This window comes from Myodes glareolus, chromosome 1 (assembly GCF_982192425.1).
Source record: "Myodes glareolus chromosome 1, mMyoGla1.1, whole genome shotgun sequence".
NCBI lineage: Eukaryota > Metazoa > Chordata > Mammalia > Rodentia > Cricetidae > Myodes > Myodes glareolus.
Genome location: NC_142026.1, coordinates 75,645,603 through 75,670,649, shown reverse-complemented (window position 1 = coordinate 75,670,649; position 25,047 = coordinate 75,645,603). Strand labels below are relative to the sequence as shown.

Below are 25,047 nucleotides of genomic sequence, written 5' to 3'. Positions count from 1 at the left end.
GAGGAAAGTTCACTAAGTGCCTACTTAAAGAAAGTGGAGAAATCTTACACTAGTGACTTAAAAGCGCACCTTGAATGCTCTGGAACAAAAGGAGCAGACTCACCCAAGAGGAGTAAATGACAGGAAGTAATCAAACTGAGGGCCAAAATCAATAAAATAGAAAAGAAAGCTATACAAAGAATTAGTGAAACAAAGAGCTGGTTCTCTGAGAAAATCAACAAAATAGACAAATCCTTATCCAGTCTAATCAAAAGGTAGACAGAGAAGGAACATCCAAATTAACAAAATCAGAAATGAAAGGGGACATGTAACAACAAACACCAAGGGAAACCAGAGAATGATTAAGTCATACTACAAAAATCTGTTCTCCACAAAATTGGAAAATGTAAAAATGACAATTTTCTGGATAGGTACCACATACAAAAATTAAATCAAGACCAGGTGAACAATTTAAATAGACCCATAACCTGCAAGGAAATAGAAGCTGTCATCAAAAGCCTCCCAACCCCCCCTCCCAAAAAAAGCCCTGGACCAAATGGTTTCAATGCAGAATACTACCAGAACTTCAAAGAAGAGATAATATTTATACTTCTCAAATTGTTCCACATAGTAAAAACACAGGGAACATTGCCAAACCCTTTTTATAAGACCATAGTTACCCTGATACTGAAAACACACAAAGACTCAAGAAAGAGAATTATAGACTAACCTCCCTCATGAACATTTTTCTAAAAATACTCAATAAAATGATGGCAAACCAAATCCAAGAACAAATCTAAAAAAATCATTACCCATGATCAAGTACAGTTAATCCCAGATATGCAGGGATGGTTCAACATACATACCACTTCCTAAATATAACCCTAGTAGCACAGACACTGAGAGAAACAATTAATAAATGGGACCTCCTGAAACTAAGAAGCTAAATTTCCTGCTTCATAGAAAAGTCTGCCAGATACTAGGAGCCTGGAGGCTAAAGATGGGTGTCCCAATGTTGCAGAAGAACTTTGGGTGACTGTCCAGGCAACAAGAAGTCTCTGTCAATTCTAGAGTTTTGGAAGTTGCTTACAATGCTCCTCCTGTTTACTTAGGTAATGTTATATCCTTCTGGAGTCTTTGATGGAGTTGAAGAAGAGAGAAAATAGGTATAAATATTGTAACTGTAATTATTGCTTGATACGTGTTTTGTTATATGTAATTTTACTATGTTAAAGTTAAAACCTTTTCATTTAAACAGAAAAGGGGAGGTGATATGGGATTCCCCTCTGTATGTTGTGAATACTATTAGTGAATAAAAAAAAACTGCTTGGCCTGTTGATAGGACAGAACTTAATAGGCAGGGAAAACTAAGCTGAAGTCTGGGAGAAAGGAGGCAGAGTTAGACAGAAGCCATATAGCTCCACCAGAGACAGATGCTGGGAACTTTACCCAGTAAGCCACAGCCATGTGGCAATATACAGATTAATAGAAATTGGCTAAACTAAGATGTAAGAGTTAGCCAATAAGAAGCTAGAGCTAATGGGCCAAGCAGTGATTTAAATAATATGGTTTCTGTGTGATTATTTTAGTGCTGAGCAGCCAGGAACTAACAAGCAGACTACTACAACCTTCTGTAAATGAAAGGACAAGGTCAACAAGACAAAATGACAGCCTACAGAACGGGAAATATCTTCACCAACCCCACATCAGACAGAGAGCTGATTTCCAAAATATACAAAGAAGTCGAGAAATTGATTGTCAAAAGAACAAATAATCTAGTAAAAATTGGGTACATACCTAAACAGAGAACTCTTAATAGTAGAATCTAAAATGGATGAAAGACACTTAAAGAAATGTTCAACATCATTAGCCATCAGAAAAATGCAAATCCAAACAACTGTGAGATTTCATCTTATACCTGTAAGAATGGCTAAGAGCAAAAACACTAATAACAATTTATGCTGGAAAGGATATGGAGTAAAGGGAACACTTCTCCATTGTTGGTTGGAGTACAAACTGGCTCAGCCCCTTTGGAAATCATTATGGTGATTTCTCAGAAAATTAGGAAACACTCTACTTCAAAACCCAGCAATACCACTTTTGAGTATATATCCAAAGCATACCCAATCATAATACAAGGATATGTGCTTGACTATGTTGAAAGCAGCATTATTTGTCATATCCAGTACCTGGAAACAACCTAAATGCCCCTTGACTGAAGACTGCATAAAGAAGCTGTGGTACATTTACATAATGGAGTACTACACAGCAGAAAAAAATAATGACACCTTGAAATTTGCTAGCAAATGGATGGATCTAGAAAACATCATATTTAGTGAGGTAACCCAGGCCCAGAAAGACAAATATAATATGTACTCACTCATATGTGGCTTTTAGACATAAAGCAAAGAAAAATCAACTACAATTCACAACCCCGGAGAACCTAGACAACAAAGAAACTGCTAAGAGAGACACACATGGATCTAATCTACATGGAAAGTAGAAAAAGACAAGATATCCTGAGTAAATTGGGAGTGTGGGGATCATGGGAGAAGGTAGAAGAGGAGAGAGAAAGGGAGAGGAGCAGAAAAAAATACATAGCTCAATAAAAACAATTAAAGAAAAAAACTAACTCAAAATTGATAAGAGACCTAAACCTAAACTGCTATAGGGAAGCATGGCCAGTACCCCACATGATATCAGTGTAGGGAAGAACTGCCTGAATATCCTGCCATTTGCCCAAGAATTATAGCCAACAGCTTACAAGTGGAATTTCATAAAACTAAAGCTTCTTCATAGTTAAGGGTAAAATGGAGGCCCACTTTATGCCAGAGATTCTTTGCTGGTTGTTCATCTAACAGAGGATTTAATATCCAGAATATACAAAGAACCCAAGAAATAATGAGTCAATAAAACAAAAATAATGACCAGTTCAAATGTAGGCCTGGGACCTGTACAAAGAGTTATAAAAAGAAGAAATCCCAAAAATTCTCCAGAAAAGATCATCATCCTTAGCTATTAGGGAATGCAAATCAGACAGAAGAATTTTGATAATTCTTACCTCAGTCAGAATGGCAAAGATTAGCAAAACAATGTTAGGGGTACTACAATCCTGTTCAAGTCCTGGAGTCCTCGGGGAGTTCAAGTACAGTGCATCCAGACTATTAAAGTGGAGGAGGGCAGGAACGATAGTGAAATTCACCAGTGACCTAGTCCAGTAATATTAATTCATCATTATCAAGGAGAAGCCATTATTTACACAATGATTTGCATTCTATATTGTGCATAGTTTTTATTGTGGTCACCTTTATGTTAACATGCATCATGGGTAGAGTGCCACACACAGTAGTCAGTGTCTTAACTCATCCCCCTCATCCTTGTGCTTTTGGAAACATTGTCCTTCTCCTGACACATTTGCTCAGTGTCTGGAGGGATGAAAACCTAGATATATTTCTGAGGTATTATATTTAGTGACACTATGTTCCCAGATATAAATTATTAGTGGACAGATTCAATGTTCTAGGATTGGAGGTATCATGAAAGTATGTTGATTCAGTGGTTCATGGTGGATAAATGAATATTATAGAAAGTCAAAGTTCAACTTCAAACAGCAAACTTAATTTCTTCACTAACATGAAATTTATCAACTCAAAAGAATCATTAGTTTCATCCGAAAGAGACTGTTTAGAGTGGGGTATGGACCTAATATTGGTGTTCAGACATGCATCTATACAAAAAGGAACATTCTGAAACTCATGAAGATTCTGAAAAACAAAACTAAGATAGATAGTCCCCAGTTCTAAAGAATATAGTGTCTGATTTTGTGAGTTGGTCAGGACTTGCATGAATCCTTTTTTTTTTCTTTTTTTGCCTTTTTTACCTATCATGCCATCATCTGGTGTAACAGGTTTGTATCATCATAAATGGCTTTCCCATTAGTAGTTTCTTGGTTCACACTTGTGACAGAATCCACTAAGAACATTTCTTGTCTTGGGACTGGTTCTTTGTGATTTGGAATGATATCATACTGCCTGGGGCTGGAGCAGATCCTTAAAACTATTTTTCTGCATACTGTTTGTTATTCTGAATTCAGGGCCTCAGATTCAAAGCCCAGGGAAAGAAATTATTGAATTATTCCACAAGGGAATGAAGAATACTGTCAAAAAGAACTTGGCATGATTCAAGGGATGACTTCAGTCACCAATAAAATCATAAACAAGCTACACACACACACATGAGCCATGCATATCCATGCTGGGCCCTAAATAGTCAGTCCACCTTATCATACTAATGAATCAGCAGATACATGGTTAATATGTTCTCTTGGATTTTATCTCTTGCTTTCTGCGGATTCCTATTCTTGTGAGGTCCTACAGCAGCAGTGAATGCTTAGTCAGAATGAATTACCATTTAAATGGTAACGGAAATGTGGTGACTGCTGGGTTTTTCTATGCTTATGCTGCTTGCCCTCTCAACAAAACAACTGATTGGAGAATGAATAAATTTACCAGAGATTTTATGGTTGAGTTTTTTTTCAAGGTTTGGCATTCTTATGTCCTAGGGGAAGGACAAATTCAAACATTATTATTGCCTTTACCCCATTAAGACATACCCTGTCTTCCATTCATAGATTTTTCTGCAGTGCTATCTTCCTAGTGACTCATCTGCTATTTTCAAATGGGGTGAAGGAATTTGGGGTTTATTCATTTTCCTTTCTGCAGTAGACACTGGGAATTCTACCCATAATCTCTGCCTGTAGCTCCTCATAATTTGGATGCTTTTTCAGTGTTAACTCAGCAAGAAAAGATTACATGGTGAAGGATTGACAGAATATTTGAAGGGATTCTAGAGGTCTAGATGGGCTCACATGAGAAGAGATAATGCCACTGAAGTTAGTAGCCATTAGTTTCTTTGTATGGGGCTGGAATTGCAAGTATTATCTGTGTTTGCTGCTGAAGATTTGGAAGCAGGAATGTTAGAATTAGACACTGGGACCTATTCTTTCTTCTTTAGTAATGCCTTCACCTGTCTCAGATTTTTTAAATCTGACTTTTAGCATTTGTATTCTTTGAGAACTTACCCTGTTTACCTGTTTGCTGCATATATTCTGAATGTTCATTGTTGTGAATGTGTTTCTGTGCACACATTGATTGTGGTGGAGCCTCAGAAAGATGTTTCTAGGTATTCTCAAAGATGCAAGTTTAAGACATAGTATCAGAGAAGTCTAATTGAGTATCATAGATCCAGCTAAAGAGGAACAATCTTGTATGTTAGGGTTTAAAAGAAGTTAGGTGTGTTTTATCCCAGGCTACATGCTCATAGCTGTAGGTAACCACACAATAAGTGTCTGAAAATGAGAAGTGCAGCTTGAAGTCAAGTCTGAAGTGAACAAAGATAACATGGAAATTCATATTCAAGAATTAGGTTGGAGGCAATGGGTGGAAAAAAAATCACCCCAAACAGTCATAGGACTGATAGATTATTGTCTGTGGGGTATTACTGTGTCTGCTGAGATGTGACTATGGAGTAAGTCATCAATTCAACAGTGGAAGAGGAAAACTGTTCAAGTGTGAAACATCATTTGATGTGAAAAATGTTGACATAGATTTAGTTGGAAATGGAAATACTAAAGGCAGTTAGGGAAATTTAAAAATTGGCTTCTAGAGAAAACATTCTGTGGAGGAGTACTGGCTCCAGGGATCAATGCTCACTTCAAGTAAGATTACAAAGATGTATGGTTTACCAGACATTTGACCTTGTGTGTTAAAAGGAGCACTTCTGCTTTACAGCAAATGGTATCCCTATTCCTCAGACTCCTTCTCTTCTTCTCTGTTTTCTGATCCCAGCAGCTCAGGCACAACTGTGCATCAACCTGAGTCTCTCTTCAGGTTGTACAGCAACAACCTCTACTCCTGCAAAGATCATACTTGTAATTATATGAGTTCTCTGTGCCTGACTTGTCTAATATGTACAAGAAGAGAGTGCTGTGTCAATGTGATTTGATATCTTATAAAGTCAGAAATGAAACTAAAATAAACTTAGGACAGCTATAAGCAATTAACATATTTGATTTAGACAAGTCATTTTCAAATTACACTTTTCATAGAGAGTGCATAGCATGCAAGCATATACACTTCAAGGCTCACGACAACTTTCATGCTTTGGGTAAAGTTTATTTCATAGGTGTGAGAAACTATGTGTGTAATTTAAAAGAGAGATTTTTCTCTTTATTCAGTTAAATTTCCTCATTGTGGCTACATAAATATCAATGAAGTTAATCATTCAAATAGACCTCTACCACCCAATGAGATCAAAACATTAATTAAAAGTATCCCAAATAAAAAAAGCTCAAGTAAAGTAGAGTCAGTGAAGTTTTCTACCAGGCCTCAAAAAATAATTAAGAGTAATATATCTCAAATTAGTACACAAAATAGAAAAAGAAAGAATATTGACTTTGGGAAGGTGGTATTACCCTGATTCAAAAACATATAATGACCCTACAAAAATAAACCCAAAAATTGTAGGACAACTTCTTATGAACATAGACACAAAAAATGCTTGAAAACTGAATTCAAGAACACACAAAAATGATTTTACACCATGATTATGTTGGCCTTACCCAAGAAATGCAGGACAGGTTCTACACCTCTAAATCAATGAATGTAATCCACCATATACACAGACTAATGAACTGGGGGAGAAAGGATCATCTGGTTAAATGTAGTAAAGGTCTCTGACAAATTCCAACATCATTTAATTATAAAAGTCCAGGAAAAAATAGATACATGTAGAATAATGAAACTTAAGTAAACTCAACTCTCAACTTCAATATATCAAGAATTTCAACGTAAGACCCAACCATTACAGGCTTTTACTGTTGTTCTTGGTTACCCTCTGGAACTTGATGATAAGACCCTATTGCTATAGAAAACACATACTTGAGTCAATGCACATAGAAAAAAATCAAATAGTAGTAGACCAGGAAGCTTCATCCTTGCTAGGTAGCTTTTTAATACTAGAAGTGCTATGCACACTAATATAGGAGGAAAGTAATCATCAAGCACATGTAGTTATAACCTTTTCAACTACAACAGTGTCATGGTAAGATATGGACCCTCGTGCAATAGGAACATGGACACTGAATAGGGCATAAACCTAAACAAATCTAAAAAGATTATTTCTCCATTGAAGGTTTTCCTCTATCAGACTGACTTGTAGTCAAGACTCCACAGAATTTTCTCAATGATTGATGTATAAGGATTGAGATAACTGTGGGTAATGCCACATCTGGACTAGACATTCTGGGATGCATTAGATAGCAAGTTACAGAATTCATGTGTAGTAGGCCAGGATGTTGCATTCCAACATGATTCTTACTTTTGTATATGCCTCTAGGCTCCCACCTTTATTTCCTGACATGGTTTCCCCTGAAAATGGACCTGTAAGCCAAATAACCTTTTTCCTACCCAAGTTGTATTTGGTCAATATTTTATCATCATAACAGAAAGCAAACTAAGACAACTCATTCAGTGATTGGGTTTAAGTTCTGTTCAACATGGTGAAGTCAATACTTGACACCAATATTAGGACAAGAACCAATGACTACACAGAAGATAGGCCCTAGGAGAGGATCTGCAACAATTACCTTGCTAAATAGACATAGTGTAAGACTGATTCCTAATAATTTATTATTATACACACTGATCACTTGGTTTCTCAATTCCTATCAGAAAAGTCACTAGGTGGTGATTTATAGAATGACCCACAAGAGACATGAATACAGAGAATAAGAGACTACATAATAATCACCCCTGAAGTGAATGTAACTCTCACATCCAAACCATCCCAGGGATCATTGTGGAAGAACACATAATATGCAAGAGATAGAGGTGATGAGTGACTATATGGAAACATATCCTGGACATAATAGGGCAGCTGCACATAAGAACTCACACTAATTTTGACAGCATGGACAAGAGCCGTGTAAGCCCGTGACAGACCAAATGTCAGGATTCAGGGAGTTGAGCACAGTTTGACCCATAGCCACAGGGTGAATGACAATTTTTAGGTTCAGGAAAGGGAAATATAGTTTTCTCTAAGAATGTATAACTTCATAAATTGACCACATTCTAACATGTATTCAAGAACAGTTGGGTAGCAAAAAGTGGTCTTGAATGATTTATATTTAAGGACAAAAAGTTGGGTGGGTATACCATGGAGTGGGTCTAAGAAGAGTTACTGGGGATGAGTGTGTAATCAAAAATGTCATAATTCAAGATTATGAAGAATGTTTGTAAAAACCTTTATATGCTGAGTCCAATAAAAAAATAGAGAATACTCTTGAAATCACTGGCACAAGAAAGGACTTTATGAACTAGCCCATGATGGTGCAGGCCAATAATTAAGGCCATGTTATGATGGTAGAATGCTTTAATTCCAGTACTTAGAAGTAGGAGCAGGTGGGTTTCTAGGAGTTTAAGGCCAGCTTCCTTTATGTAGCAAATTTCAGGGGTAGATTGAGGGATATTATCCCTTATTTCAAAAATAGAAAGACAGAAAGAGAAGAAATATAGAGAGAGGAAAAAAGGAAAAAAGGAAGGAAGGAAGGAAGGAAATAAGCAAGAGGAATAAAAAGTACAATTAATAATTGGTTTTCAGGAAATTAAAAAAAATCTGTACAGCAAAAAGACCATCACTTGAGCAAAAGGCAATATACAGAACGAGAAAAATTTTCTGCTAGATATCTGAGGGTTAGCGATTAGAATATATAAAATACTCAAAATCTTAAGCATAAAGAAATAAATTAAAATTGGGCATAGAAAACATACCTCAAAAAAATAAAGTACAAATGTTTGAGAAACGATATCATTGTTGAACATCCTCAGCTGATGTGGGAGAGGTCCTTCTGTCTATGTGTTGTTTTTATTGGCATGTGCTCAACTATGTTCATAGCAGTATTATCTGTAATATCTAGAACATGGAATCAATTTAGATACCCCTCACCCAAGGAATGGATAAAAAAAATGGCACATTTACATAATGAAATACTACTCAGTGGTAAAAAAAAAATAACGACATCTTGAAATTTGTAGGCAAATGGATGAACCTAGAATAAAAGCATATCGAGTGAGGTAATCCAGACCCTGAAAGACAAATATAATACATATTCACTCATAAGTGGATTTTAAACATAAAGCAAAGAGAAGCCAGCCTACAGTTCACAACAAAGAGGACCCTAAGAGACATACATGGATATACATAGGAAGGATAAAAAGATAAGATTTCCTTAGTAATTGGGATCATGGGAGAAGGTAGAAGGAGAGAAGGGAGGGAGGGGAACAGACAAAAATGTATAGCTCAATAAAAGCAATAAAAAAGTATAAAAGAAATGGAATACAGACTTAAACATAGAATTCTCAACCGAAGAAGAATGCTCAACCATACCGCAAGGATACTTGCTCAACTGCGTTTATAGCAGCATTATTTGTCACATCCAGAACCCAAAACAACCTAGATGTCCCTCAACCAAATAATGGTGAAGAAAATGTCATATATATGACATTAATATATATATATATATATATTTAGCAGTGAAAATCAATGATTTCATGAATCTGCAGGCACATGTATAGAACTAGAAAAATTCATCCCGAGTGAGCTAACCCAGACTCTAAAAGAGTGGCTGTTATAGAGTGCAAGCTATTTTACTCACTAGTGACTAATATTAATAGAATGAATAAATAGATCATAAGGCAACATGCTTATAGTACAAATGTAAGAACTGAGTTTACTTTTGCAGATCACAAAAACAAAGAAAGCAATATACATGATAAACTGGTTGCTTTTAGAGAAATGAAAGACAGAAACAGGAGACCAATAAATTCATGTGCCACAAAAAGACCTCTTATTAAATACATTGAAAGATAACAACCCCCATTTGAAGTTTCCTCTGCCTAGCATCATGCATACACACACACATCACAGAGAAATATTTACTCATATCACACAATATACATATAAAAATGAATTGTTATAGAAATGTCAACTGCTGTTCAGACAGGTTGAATAACCTGGATGTTATTTAATTAAGCAGTATCTTAGTTGCTGGTGGCTTGATCAAGAAGCAGTTGCTTTTTGTGTGATTGTGTAGATTGAAAGCTGAACCCTAAAAGATGTGAAAATCTTGTTCCAATTCATAGACAGAATTCATCACAGATGTAAGGCAACCGAATCTTTGCTTACCCTTGTAGAGCTCAAGTAATGTGGGATTCCCGTCTGTATGCTATGAATATGTTTTATTGCCATTGGTTAATAAAGGAGCTACTTTGGCCTATGGCAGGGCAGAATAGAGATAGGCAAGAAAACTAAATAGAATGCAGGGAGAAATAAGGCAGCATTAGGAGATGCCATGTAACTCCCGAAGGAGAAAGATGCTAGAACCTTACAAGGAAGCCACAGCCTCATGGCAATACATAGATTAATAGAAATTGGTTAATTAAAAATGTAAGAGCTAGTTACAAGTGCGCCTGAGCCATCTGCCAACCAGTGTTGTAATTAATATAGTTTCTGTGTGATTATTCATGTCTGGGTGGCCGGAAAATGAGAGCACAGCCTCTGTTTACACTCAAGTTACTGGGAGATTCACATTCAGGGTTTCACATAGTACTAAAGAAATGAAACAAAGTGTCATTTATGTCATAAGAAACTAATTAAGCCATAGAAACTTAATACAGTGGAAACGTCTTAAAATATATAGATTAATGAAAGAAATCTCAATGGAATCACCAAATGACAGAGTAGAGAAAGACCCAACTAGACATTTCTCATCACCTAATAAAACTTCCCATTGGGGGATGGGTTAATTGAGTTGTTAGCCAAACAGGCCCATGGAAGCATTCAAATAACTCAGGCTACTGTCAAGACTATTGGCTCCTCTCCACAAATTAATGGTAATGTCCTATTGCTGACGACAATACCTACAGTGCTGTGGAAGCTCCTTCCGTTCCTTCATCCAATAGCCTTTAAGATGCCAGCCCACTTGGGGATGGTTTCTTATACTATAAATGCAGCAGTAAAGCCTGTGCTCACTCTCTTGCTTCCAACTCTCACTTCCAGCTGCTAGACTCTGTTCCTATTCCCCATTTGTGCAGAGGATTATGATCTAAGACAGTGATTTGTAAGTCTGCCCTAAATAAATAACCCTTTATTATACGTCATTCTGAACTAGTGTGGGATTATTTTGTATCTTCCATCATCACTTCAGGACTCATTGAACTTGAAGAAACAGATCTGGTGCCTACTTAGAGCTTTTACTCTTACAGACAAGTACTCATGATACTGGAAGACAGCCTACCTGCTATCAAAGGAGAAAGGTAAACACCAATATAGCTACAAACCCTCCTGCAATGGTGTCCTGCCAGCAATATACAAGTGCAAAATGGCACAAAGCTTGTGGGACTAAACAACCAAAATCTGATAGAATTTTAGGTTCACTCCATGAGATGGAACCCAGAACTTCTTAGGTTGTCAAGAACTTGAGACTAGATAGGTCATGGACCAAGAGGGCAAGCAAATACTATTGTTCCATTAAAAGAATGTAGCAACAAAATGTCTCCTAAGGATATTCTGCTATATTCATAAATCACATGTCACTCATCCATCATCAAAGAGGTTCCCTCCAGCAGTTTAACACTCAGCTCTAAATTGAATGTCTTCCTGAAGTCTCTTCCCTCAACACTCAGGGAACCCAGCAGAAGAGGAGGTGGGAAGGTTATAAGAGTCAGATAAAGTGGAAGACACTGAGAAAACAAGACCTTCTAAACATAGCAGGACTGATGCAAATATTAACTCACAAAGACTGTGGGAGGGTGCACAGGGCCTGTACTACACTAAGACAGATGGGTACCAGCACTGAGAGGAAAAGTGGGCACAAGCCCCATCATTAATTTAGAGCTACATCCAAGCTGTCACACACCTCCATCCCTAACAAATATAAACATTTGTTTTCTTTAAGGGAATCTCATTGGATATACAAACATTTCTTAAAGGCAGACACCATGCTCAGTAGCAGATGGAAAGAGACTGAATGCCACTTTTTGATGTTAATTCTTTTAAATCTTACGTGTCATTTATGTACAAATAATAATGTACCATAAGGTTTGTGATTTTTTTATGGTCTTCTGTGTATGAAAACATGTGTCACTGTATCTATGTCTTTTTTGTCCTTTTTCTTAGGCTCTTTTTGTTTGTTTTATCTAATTTTGACCTATTTGTTTTTTAAATTTTTTATTATTATTATTTATATAGCTGTTGTTTTTCTAATACAAGAAAGAAAGGACGTGGATATAGGTGGGAGTGGTAGTAGTGAGGACCTGGAAGGAGTTGGTGAAGGAAAAATTGTAATTGAATATATTGCATAAAAACGAATCTATTTTCAATTTTAAAAATTAGAAAAAAAGAAATAATGCTCTCATTCTAATTCCAGCAAATAGTGTGAAGATTCTTACATATTTTTGGAAACAGAAGCAATAAACTTTAAAAGTCATTGGCATGAGTCTTCCACCTAAATATTGTTCTCCCTTGTCTACAGGTCTAAGTTGAGGAACTATCAGTGTGTTTTGACCATGATGTTTGCCACTGCGGAGATCAACAGTAATACCTATCTTTTAATTAATACATCCCTGGGAGTCCACGCTGTCCCACATGGTCAAAGGTACACTTTGTCCAGTCTTTTTGACTCACTTTCAGGCCCTGGATATGGCATTCCTTACTACAGATGTACAAAATAAAGCATTCAGCTGCCGTACTTACACAGCCAGCATGGGAAATAGAGGAATACATAGGGACACTGCTGGATCTGTACAAATTTCCACAGGTTAGAGAGGGTGATGGGATAGGACACCATGCCAGCTATACTTGATAGCAATTCAGCTGTCTGTGAGGGAAAAGGGGTTGCTGTAGGAATTCCTACCACCAGTAGCCTTTAAGTTACCCGCCCACTTGGGCATAGCCTTTTGTACTATTTATACCGATGTAAAGCACATATCCAGCCTCTTTTCTGGCTGTGGGATACGGTTGCTGTTCTCCATTCTAGCAGAGGATTGTGATTTGTGAGTCTACCCCTAAATAAATAACCCTCTATTATTCTCAATTCTGAGCTAGTGTCCATGTTCAGGTAAGAACTTGAGTAACTCTTCATGGATAGGGAAATAATGCAGATATAGGTGGTGCTACACCTATAATTTTGTAGCTTAGAATAGAGAGAAGGGGCGGAGTGGAGCAGGCACACCACACTATTGAACTTCTGAATATTGTCTGTACTGTAGAGGGATATTCAACCACACTGTGAACCCCGAGGTGGTGTTTGTGTTAACTAAAAAAAAAAAAAAATCAGCGTTGGTTCAGGTGGTGGAGTCAGCAATTAGTTGACTGGAATTAGCCATACAGAGTCCAGATGATCCACGAATACAGATAAATGCACAGGAATGAGAAGGGCAGGACTTGGAGTTTGGTGCTTTTGTTTTTAATCGGGACAATCGGAGAAATATGTCTCTGGAAAACAAAAAGGAAGGTCATCTGGTTGCTTCTTGGCCTCTCTGATCTAACCTCTGACTTCTGAATCTTTGTAGGTAAATAGAACAATAAAGATTAGTTTAAACCTGTATAAAGCAACCGCGGCAAAGCCCGATTTGGGGACATGAAGTCCCTCCAGGCTGATTCCTGAGTGGCTATTGGGTCACTGTACGTTTCTAAAAAAACACATAGGAAGACATATTTGATTGTCAAAGAAGGATTGTCCTAAAGGCTAAAAATCATTGCTGCAGAATTGACTTGAGGTTTGTATCAATGTTCCTGTTTCTCATTGTCTTTTCCCACAACTTATTTTTGGACCTTTTGATATCACTCTGAGTGAATGAAGGTGGTTTTCTTTCCTGTACCTGGTCCCCACCAAGACATTGCATCTTTGACGGTTTATTTCCCCTTGATCTGGGTGGGATTGTTCATCATAGATGATCACAGCGGTGCCAAGATTTTGTCAGATTTGAGAAGTGAGATGCTGAAAAATGAAGTCTGCCTGGCATTTCTGGTAATGATTCTAGTCAGCAGGGGTTCATTTCTGACCACATCCTAGAAAAGTCAGATGCAAATCCTGGAATCATCAGCAAAGGTGATTATTATTTATTGGGACACTGATTCTCTTTTGAGTTTAGTAGCAAATAAAAAACAAAAGTTACTTATGTGGAAAATCTGGATCCTGAACTCACACTGGGATGCTTCTAAATTTGATAAATATTTACTTTTAGATGCATTGCATGGGGGCTTATTTTTTCACACTATAAAGAGATTATTAATTTTACAGGTTTTATTCAGACAGCCAATCCTTCCAAATACCTAGAAGACATTTATCTTCATGTACTGTGGCACTCATTCTTCAATTGCTCATTTCTAAAGAAAGATTGCAAAATTGTGGATAACTGTCTGCCTAATGCCTCCTTGGCCTTCTTTCCAGGGAACATATTTGACATGGCCATTAGTGAAGAGAGTTTAAATGTGTACAATGCTGTGTATGTTGTGGCCCACAGTCTACATGAGATGATCCTCAATGAAGTACAATTTTAAACTCGTGGAAAATGAAAAGAGATGGTATTCTTCCCCTGCCAGGTAATGCCACTTCTGTAGTATTATAGCATCAGCAACATGCCACTCTAAGGGGTTACAAATGCACTCAAACTGGGCAAAATATAGTTTAGATTATTTTGTCAAAATACTGCAAGAGAGATGGTGCAAGGAGGATTATGTTTTAAGTCAATATATAGTTGTATTGCAAAAGGTAAAACAATATTTGCAGGTTAAAATTTTCAATATAAAAAGTCAATTTACCCCAGAGATTTCACACAACAGAAAAGGCAGAGAGAGACAATTATCACAATGAACCTGAACACTTCTAAGATGCCTATTACATAAATGAAAACTCATAAAATCATTCATTTTACAGAAAGAATCCTAAATATTTTCAAATTTTAATTGGATATGATTATAGTTTCAAGGAAGGCAAAATTTTTTATCCATGCACATTTATAATTTAGGAGTGCTTAGTTCTAAGTTTTCTAATGGAACATATTAGAATATTTTAGCAGAATAATGATGCTTTCATTATCCTCGGGTATCATTTGTTTCATGTGATTGATACCTATATTAAAGGTGTTTTGCACATCAGGTATTACACTCAAGAAGAGATGTTCCCTGATTCTACATCTGTTGTAGTTCTCTGGAGTTCATGCAACATAAGAATGTGCATCTCTTTTAGCTTCACCCTTTTCTAAAGAACACACAACTTATCAATCATGCTGGAGACTAGGTAGTTCTTGACTGGAAAAGAAAATCACATGCAGAATATGACATTCTCAATTTTTGAATTTCCCAAAAGGTCTTGGGCTAAATGTGAAAGTAGAAACATTTTTTTCCAAATGATCCAGAGGGCCAGAAATTGTCTTTATCCCATCATATGATACAGTGGTCACAGGATTGACAGAGGTGGGTTGCATCTAACTTCAGTATTTTTATTGATTTTTATTGAGCTCTACATTTTTCTCTGCTCCCCTCCCTACCTCTCCCCTCCCTTCTTCAGGCCTCCCCCAAGGTCTCCATGCTCCCAGTTTACTCATGAGATCTTGTCTTTTACTACTTCCCATGTAGATTAGATCTATGTAAGTCTAACCAGTATTTTAACCTGTATATAAATTTCAAAAAATTTATTTCTGTGTATCTTGACTCTTCACTGCTCACACAGACCCATTTATAGACTCATAATGACTACCAATATAAAGAATCATCTTAATACCAAATTTTGCTGAATGAACCATGTATTTTCCAATCTGTCCATTTATTTAATATTATATATACAAATATATACAGTATCTTTTCCAGAATGATTTCCATCATTATCATAAATCACCTGACAAAAGATTTCATTTTATCCCATCTTAGATGGTTTCAGTCAATGCTCAGTTTGCCTTTTCTTTCCAGGCCCCTGTCAAGAAATATAAGCATGATGGGAGTATGTAGAAATATTATTTGTTTATTTTTTATTGCAAAAATGTTAGTTAACAAACAATATAAGAGCATTTTTCTTGGCACGTAGTTAGCCAACTATATATTCAGTCACTGCAGGAAGCCATGTCATTAGGAGAAGGAAGCAACAGTTCACATTGCATCAACAAGCAGGGTCCAGAGACAGCTAAATGCTACTGTTATCATCCTTTCTTCCTTTTCATTCTTTCAGGGATAAAGGTCAATAAAACATGTCCCCCAACTTTAGAAAGAGTTTTTGACCTCAAGTAATCTAATCTAGAAAAACTTTCACAATGATTCTCCTAGATTGATTTCCACAATTGTTCTAAGATGAACTACTACCATAGAAGACAAGATGAGCCCCTACCATGGAAGAAAAATAATTAGTTACATTTGTACCAGAAGTACAAAAAATAAGTTTGTAATCTAACCAAGACATGATACCAACGACCTAAATTAGTACTTCTCTGCCTCACCTCATAGGTTTTCATCAGTTTTCCAACAAAATCATGTTATTAGGGTCAAGAATTTACCACTTGGGCCTGTGACTGACTCACCTTAGTAATAAAAAATAAAAAACTATCTGCATTTAGAAATATTAGCATAATAAGTAAATTACCAGTTCTATATTCAAAAACTCTCTATCTATTGGAGATTCCATAGAACCCTGACCATTTGATAACATTCATTGTATTATGCTCAGATTCCACAGTTTGGATGCAGTGAGAGCTGTCATTCTGGATTCAGGAAAACCCAACAAGAGGGTGAGGCTGCCTGTTGCTTTGACTGCAGGCAATGCCCAGAGAATGGGATTTTCTGTGAGACAGGTAAATGTCAATCATGCAGAAAACAGTCACAGCTGTCCATATCTACAATATTTAAGCCAATAAAAATCAGCTGTAAGTGAACTGCAATCAATTCACTGCAGTGGAGACAATCCTCTTCCTTCCAACTGTTAGAAAACCACAGGTTACAGTTCATTTTTTCCGCTGAAATAACACTTCCCTGACAGTGAACTTCATACCTGCTTTGAGTTCTTGAGCAATTGTTGTAGACATAGCTACCTACAGAAAACCACTTTTCCCACACCAGAACAGTATGCGTCATTTCACCATGCAGTTTATCTTAGTGTCTTTTTTATTGCTATGAAAAGCACTATCACCAAGCAACTTATAAAATAATGCATTTAATTGACTTACAGTTTTAGACTGTTAGAGTCAGTAAGGCAGAGCAGAGGCTTGTGTGGTAGTTTGAATGAAAATGGCCCCCATAGGCTCTTACGTTTGAACACTTTGTCTACAGTTGTGGAAATGTTTGGGAAGGATTAGGTATGACCATGTTAAAGAAGATCTGTCATTTAGGGTGGGAATGGAGGATTCAAAAACCCACTTCATTCCCATCCCCCCCCTTTTCTCTCTCCTCTGCCTCAAGACTAGAGATAAGATATAAATTCTCAGTTATTTTTCTGTCTCCATTACTTCCTACAGCTTGCCATGTTCTCCATCTGGAACTGTGAGACTGCAAGTTAAATTCTTTCTTTTATGTGTTGCCTTGTTATGATCTCTCTTCTCAGAAATATCAATTTAACTAAGGCAGCATGACAACAGGAACAGTTGAAAAGAGAACTTAAATGCTGATCCACAAGTAGAAGACAGAGAAGACAAACTGAATGATAAGATCCTTAAAACCCATCCACAGCAACTTGCCTCTCCTAAAAGGGCCATATCTTCTAATTCTTTCCAAATAGCTTCACCAAATGGAGTCTGAAAGGAGGAGTTGGGGGAGGGGAAATCATGATAATATGGTAATATGAATGGTGACGTGATGATATAGAGAATTAAATATATAAAATTAAAAAGGCATATAGAAATAGTGATACTATTAATATACTGAAAAGAAGGCAGAAAAATCCATAAGCATATATCATAATCTAAAAGTAAATTGATAAGATATCAGGAACAGAGTGTTCAGACACTGTTCTTAAAGGCATAATAATATATGATTAGTTCTATATCTGTGCATTACATAGATACTAATGTACAAAGGTATGAAAATAAAAGTATGAGAACAGTGTCACTAGTTTCAAGGTTCCAGGAATTTAAAAATACTTATTCACTCTGGTTCCTTTAGAGAATAAGAAAACATAGAGACTATCATGGGCTTTATGAATGTAGGTACATTTGGGATACATATAGGAGAACACCATTATAAGATAAGGATTTCAATGGATATTCCCTTTATTGCACTGAAGATCCATTCCCTCTTAAAAATGGAGATTTATTGATGAAGAGACAATGTCAGAACTAAATTAGGTTCAGGCAACGTATTCATTGCTATAAGGACTTCTAAAACAGATAAAATAGTGTCATCAAAGGCAAGGATACCATCTGAGTAACAGCAGAGGAAGCATTGGGGCTCTTTAATTTGTGTCAGCATGGAGAAGGCAAATTGAATTAATCTTTCTGTATTTGTATCTGAAACAAAGCAAGGTGGTTCAGATAACATTGACATGTGCTAGGATACGTGAGAAGTGGCTTGGGATAAAAGGAGAAACCTAGATATGCATTCATGATCACCTGCATTTCTGCCAGATGAGAATCAGTGTGTGAAGATTCCAGAAACTCACTATGCAAATACAAAGAGCCACTGTGTGACATTTCTGGCCTATGATGACCCCTTAGGGAAATCACATAGTTGCCTGTCCCTGGGCTTATTTTCACTTACAGCTATTGTTCTTGGGGTGTTGCAGAAGCACAGAGATACTCGCATTGTCAAGGCCAATAACTGGGATCTCAGTTACATTCTGCTCAGCACTCTGACTCTCTGTTTTCTCTGTCCCTGTCACTTCTTGGACATCCTAGCACAGTCACCGGTTTTCTGCAGGAAAATACTTTGTTCTTCTGTTCACTGTGGCTCTTTCCACTGTGCTGCTGCCCAAACTCTCACTGTCCTTACAGCCTTCAAGATCACCATCCCAGGGAGAATGAGGAGGTGGTTGCTGATTTGGGCTTCTAATTTCATCATTATCATGTGCATGCTGCCGCAAGTTGTTCACTGTGGAATTTGGCTGGCAACATTTCCTCCATTTATTGACAAAGCTGCTCATTCAGTACATGGTTACATCATCATCATCATTTGCAACAAAGACTCGGATATTGCCTTCTACTGCATCCTGGGATGCCTAGGAACACTGGCCTTAGGGCTTTTGTCCAGGAATCTGCCTGACATATTCAATGAAGCCAAGTTCCTGGCTTTCAGCATGCTCATGTTCTGCAGTGTCTGGATCAACTTCCTCCCCGTCTACCAAAGCACCAAGAGTAAGGTAATAGTGGCTATGGAAGTCCTCTTTATCTTGGCTATTAGGCATCATCTTTGTCCCCAATTGCTACATTATATTATTAAGACCAGAAATGAACTCACTTCATCACATAAGAGGCAAAGCATATGTCAGAAAGAAAAAAAATTTTAACACCTAGCTTCCTGGTTTCTTAAATTAAAGAACTTTCAAGCATGATTGTTCACCATCTGAACACTCGTATACCAAGTTATAATTTGGCTTTTGATCCCAGAGACTGTTATTTCTTTAGGTAACTATTTTGGCTAACTGACTTAGGCATCCATCCTTTTTTTCATGTTGAAATATATCCTGTATTTTGAGTCCACCTCTAGTGTTCACTATTACTTTTATGTTATTGATTTTGTTTGCTGATGAAATCCTAATTTGCTAGTACTTACTCTTGAATCATGCACATATTTTATTAATTTGACAACTGGATTCCAAAAAGGTTTATTTTCTCTACCAATTTCATAGATTGATGGACAGATTCAAGAGTCATATATATGCAAAACTTCTTAAACATTTTTAAGTTTGATATTTAATGCAACAAATTTGTGTCAATATATCATTTTATTTCTGAAACCCTTATGACACTTTACCAATTTGTCATGGTTTATTTTGTTATATATTTTTGTTGTGAAGAAATCCAAATACTTTATATTTGATGTAACCTTTCATAAAGATTATCCTATACCATAATAGGATATTATGAGCTACATACAAAGTTATTGCAAACATAGGATCTTATGACCAAATATCAACTAAAGCAACCAATTTGAAGTCAATACCTGGAGCCACTCTTTGGATTATGGTGACCTGTGTCAAATGTACACAGACTCTTTACTCCCTTGTCTGTTTCACTTGAAACATTCAAGCAGCCTTTATCTTGTCACTTCTTCACAACCCAACACCTTTTGCTAAACTGGTGCTTATTCCTCCAACTCACCCCATGGACTAGGAAAGACCTCCATTCCAGGAAGACCTGTGCAGACATTGAGGTAGAGGTTTCTTTGTACCCAGGTCTCCAGAAAGAATCAACAGAATATCCTGGCATTTGACTTCAGATTCTGTCTGTATGATGGCTGAAAATTCATGCACCATGTCTGAGAGAGCAAGATCAGTCTGGAAGACTAATTCAAGGAGGTTAAATAAGAATCCATAACAAAGGTGGGGACTGGCACACACTTTTATACACACAGAGTTCCTAAAAGTGGGACATGATACCTCCCCTGTCTCCAGATCCCCAGGACTCTTCCCATGATGCATTGTCCTCATTCACAGAGAAATCCACTATTCAGACAAGCCTCATCTTCATAGTCCATTAAAATAGTGTGTGTGTGTGTGTGTGTGTGTGTGTAGATAGACAGAGATAGAGATATTTGTACATGTATCTATGTGTCTATCTACATATATGTATATACATGTGTGTGTGTGTGTGTGTGTGTGTGTGTGTGTGTTCTTAAATGTCAACTTGAATGAACATGGCCGGCCTCCAATTAAGATTCTGTATTGTAGAAGACTCCACACTCATCAGCTCAGACTGAGGATTCTGCTGAAAGCAATGGTGGTAGTTCTCAACTGGAGCCTTCTTGTCACCAGTCCTTCTGCTTAGAATGTGTCACCAGGTTGAAGATTCCAGTTCAGGCTCCACATCCCCCATTGTTAGGGGTCTTAGCCTGGGTTAACTTTGTAGATTCCTGGGAATTTCCATTGCACTAGGTTCGTAGCCCAGAGGTACTGAAGCTTATAGTGTCTTCTATCTCGTTATACATTAAAAAATTGTAGAAATTTTTAATGCCTTTGATGAACTTTATTCATAAGTAAATTTGAAACCTATGGAGCATGTGGTTTCTCCCCTTATTTCTCTCTCAGTGCTTTAGTTATATTGTATCAGAGGGCTTTTGACTTTTTATACAAATGTTGTAGCCTGCCACTTTGCAGAAACTGCTTGTCAGTTATAGGAGTTTTAGATGAAAATTTTCAGTATTTTAACTATTAGATCATCTACAAAGATGAAAACTTTTTCACTTATGTTATTCATACTTTTTCTTCATTTTCCTTGTTGTTTTGTTGCTGTTTGCTGGGGTTTTGTTGTTGTTGTTGTTTTCTTTTGGGGTTTTTTTTTGAGACATGATTTCTCTGTGTACCCTACTGTCCTGGAACTTGCTCTTGAGACTAGATTAGCCTTTTGTTTCCTTTTTTCCATTATTTATTTATTTATTTATTTATTTATTTATTTATTCTATGTGTCTTTTGCATCATGTATCTAGATCACACTCATTCACCTGTCTCTTCACATCTGCCCTCCATCTCTGCACACACCCCAAATAAAACCAAATTGAGGACATGAAAAGAAAAGTAAGGATAAAAATAAAATAGGGGAAAAATTTTGTCTGTTTCTCTTTATTTGCAAGTATTCATTCAAAGAGTCATTAGTGTGGTTGGAGGCCTCTGGTTTCTAATAACCTATCAGTGTTGGCCCCTCACTAGTGCTCCTTCTGGATATTCTGTTGTTGTCCTGTGTGTGAAGACCCTGCAGTTTTAGGTCTGCAGATCAGGTCCCTTCACATGTGCCAGCAGATCAAAGATGTTGTATATGGTGAGGCAGACCCAGTCATATCCTTGGGTCTCTGCCTGGGCAGCTGTAAGTCTGGTCCACCAGATGTGAAATGGGAACAACTCTCCCATTCTTACAACTTCAGGGCTGGCTCACCCACATCTACAATATGGGTTGGCTCTATTGTGCTATATTGGTGAGGTGCAGGGCCTGTTCTCCAAGTGTCAAAGCTGGTTGGAATCAGGGATACCTCTCCCACTCTACAGCCATAGGTCCAGTTGTCCCACTTCCCCAAGGTGTTGATGGGCATGGGGAAGGAGAACATCTCTATTCTGTCCATGCAGCCTCAAGTCAGATGGGTAATGGGGAAAGATTACCCATGCTCACAATTTCAAGGCTGGCTCACCCACATGCCTCAGGAATTGATGGGTAGGCAGGAGGACATCATTCCCCCTCTCATGCCATAAGACAGATGAGAAGTAAGGAGAGGTCTCCTATGCTCCTAAATTCAAGGTTGGCTCACCCACACTTGTGCTAACAGGGTTGACTCTATTGGGCTGTCCTGGTGAAGTTCAGGGCCTGCTCTCCCAAGTACCCATATGTCTGATGGCAGCATGGGCAGGAAAGAGCTATCTTCCTCCCTCCCCTTTGACCAGAAAAACCTGGGGCAGGTAGAATGTCTAGCCCTGTGATCATAAGAGATGGAGGCATTCTTTGCATTGATGTCCCCTCTTCTTAGATGACTTTAGTTTGTGTCAAGTTGTTAGGAAACTATACAGCACAATTGACACACAAGCAAATCGCCACAAAGCCACCTTTCCTTTCTCATTTACCTGCAAGTTCTCACATTAAAATCTAAATAGGGACTGGAGAGATGGCTGAGTAGTTAACAGCACTAGCTGTTCTTCCAGAGGACGGAGGTTCAAGTCTGAACACCCACATAGCAACTCACATTGTCTGTAACTTTGGTTGCATAGAAACACCCTTACACAGACATACATTCAGGCAAAATACCAATGGAAATAAAACAAATATATATATATATATATATATATATATATATATATATATATATATATATATAAATGTGGTAATTTTAAAGGTCTCACAGTCTGTGCAAATTCAGACACATTAAAAATTCTCTCAGAGGGCAGGTCTTTCAGAGGTCCTGAGTTCAATTTCCGACAATCACATGGTGGCTCACAACCATCTATAATGAGATCTGGTGCCCTCTTTTGGCATGCAGGCATAACACTATACATAATAAATAAATCACAAAAAAGAAATTCACTCTTGCTAGGAAGTGGTAGCACTTACCTTCAATCCCAGCATTCAGAAGAAAGAGAGAGGCCAGTCATTACTACACAGAAAAACCCTATCTCAAAAAAAATCACTTCTTTTAATACACCTGGCCTCTTTTATAATTCAAAATCTCTTTCTAAAGTTTGAAATTTCTCAAATGTATGCTCCTCAAAAAAATTAAAATTGGGTTAAATACTTCCTTACTTCAAGAGGAAAATTCAAAGGACAATCTCTATCTGAGCAATCCAAATCTGCTCTCCAATTGTATACATAATTCAATGATCAATGTCTGAATCCACTCAGGATCTTCTGGGCTTCTTCAAAGGGTTTTTGTGTCACTTCTCCAACTCCATCTTCTGCAATGCACAGCTCACCTTCTCAGCTTTGACTGACTCTACTCAATAGTTGCTTCCATTCTTGGCAGTCATCCCAAAGTACCAGGGTCAACCAAAATGCTGGGGTCTTCTGCTGCAGCTGGGTTGCACTTTCATCAAAACCTCCTACAGACTCTCTTCATTGTGCCAACCCTCAACTTCTCTGTATGATCCCTTCAATTCTTGACCTTCAACTGCTACTAAGACTGCACCTTCACTAATGGCCTCTCCAGGACTCTCACACAGCCAAGCCTTGGCTACTTTCAATTACCTCTTCAGGTCTTCAAAAGTAGAACCACATAGGTGACTCTCACACTACCAAGTTCAGCTGCTGCATAAGGTGCAATCTTGTCTGCCTCTGGAAAACAGCTTCTATATACTCTTGGGAAACACTTCTCAGAACATTTCACCTCAGTAATGCTGGGCTTTTCTTAATCACTACTATTTTCTCAGCTCCAGTTGACCAGCACTGAGTATCCCAGTAAAACAAAAGTTTCTCTTTTGTAGTTCAGGTTTCTTGATAACCACTGCTGATTATCCAGCACCAACTAATCATGACCATGGAATCTTAATTCAAAATAACAAATGACCTTTAAACATTTCTCCAGAACTTCTCAAGTCAGCCCTCCATCTTCTATATTGCCCTTAAGATTCTTATATTCCAAGCTCCTACAGAACAGCTCACTCAGTGTTAAACAATCAATGGCTTTACTTGTGCAATGTTTCAAAGGCCCTATATCACCCTCCCACAAAACGTCATGGTCAGGTCTGTCACAATACCCCACTCCTGGTACCAACTTATCTTACTTAGGGTTTTTATTGTAATAAAACACCATAATCAAAAACCAAGTTGGAGAAGAAATGGTTTATTTTGCATACACTTCCACATTTTAGTCCATTCTTGAAGGAAGCCAGAGCAGGAACTTGATGTGAGAGTCCTCTATGTATGCTGTGAATATCATTGGTTAATAAAGGAACTGCTTTGGGCCTATAGCAGAGCTATTGAGGAACAAAGCTAGATAGAGAAAACTAAATGGAAGAAAGAAGGGTAGAGTTAGTGAGAAGCCCTGTAGCCCCTCTGGAGACAGATGCTAGAACTTTAGTTGGTAAGCCACAGCCACATGGTGATACATATATTAATGGATATGGATTAAATTAAGATGTAAGAGTTAGCCAATAAGAAGCTATAGCTTATGGGCCAAGCCGTGATTTAATTAATACAATTTCTGTATGATTATTTTGGGCTTGAGCTGCCAAACAGCCAGGAACTAACATGTGCCCTCGCCCATCAACCAACCACAGTTCCCTGTTCCTTCACTTCATGCCTGTTTTGTTGTATGTAATTTTACTATGTTTATGATAAAGCCTTCCTTTTGATTTAAACTGAAAAGGGGAGGTGATATGGGATTCCCCTATATGCTGTGAAT

At 37.5% G+C, this 25,047-nt stretch overlaps 1 pseudogene; it reads left to right on the top strand.

Moving 5' to 3' along the window:
* The first annotated feature begins 4,293 nt into the window (after positions 1–4,293).
* On the top strand, positions 4,294–19,975 carry LOC125411807 (vomeronasal type-2 receptor 116-like; annotated as a pseudogene).
* Positions 19,976–25,047: the final 5,072 nt, after the last annotated feature.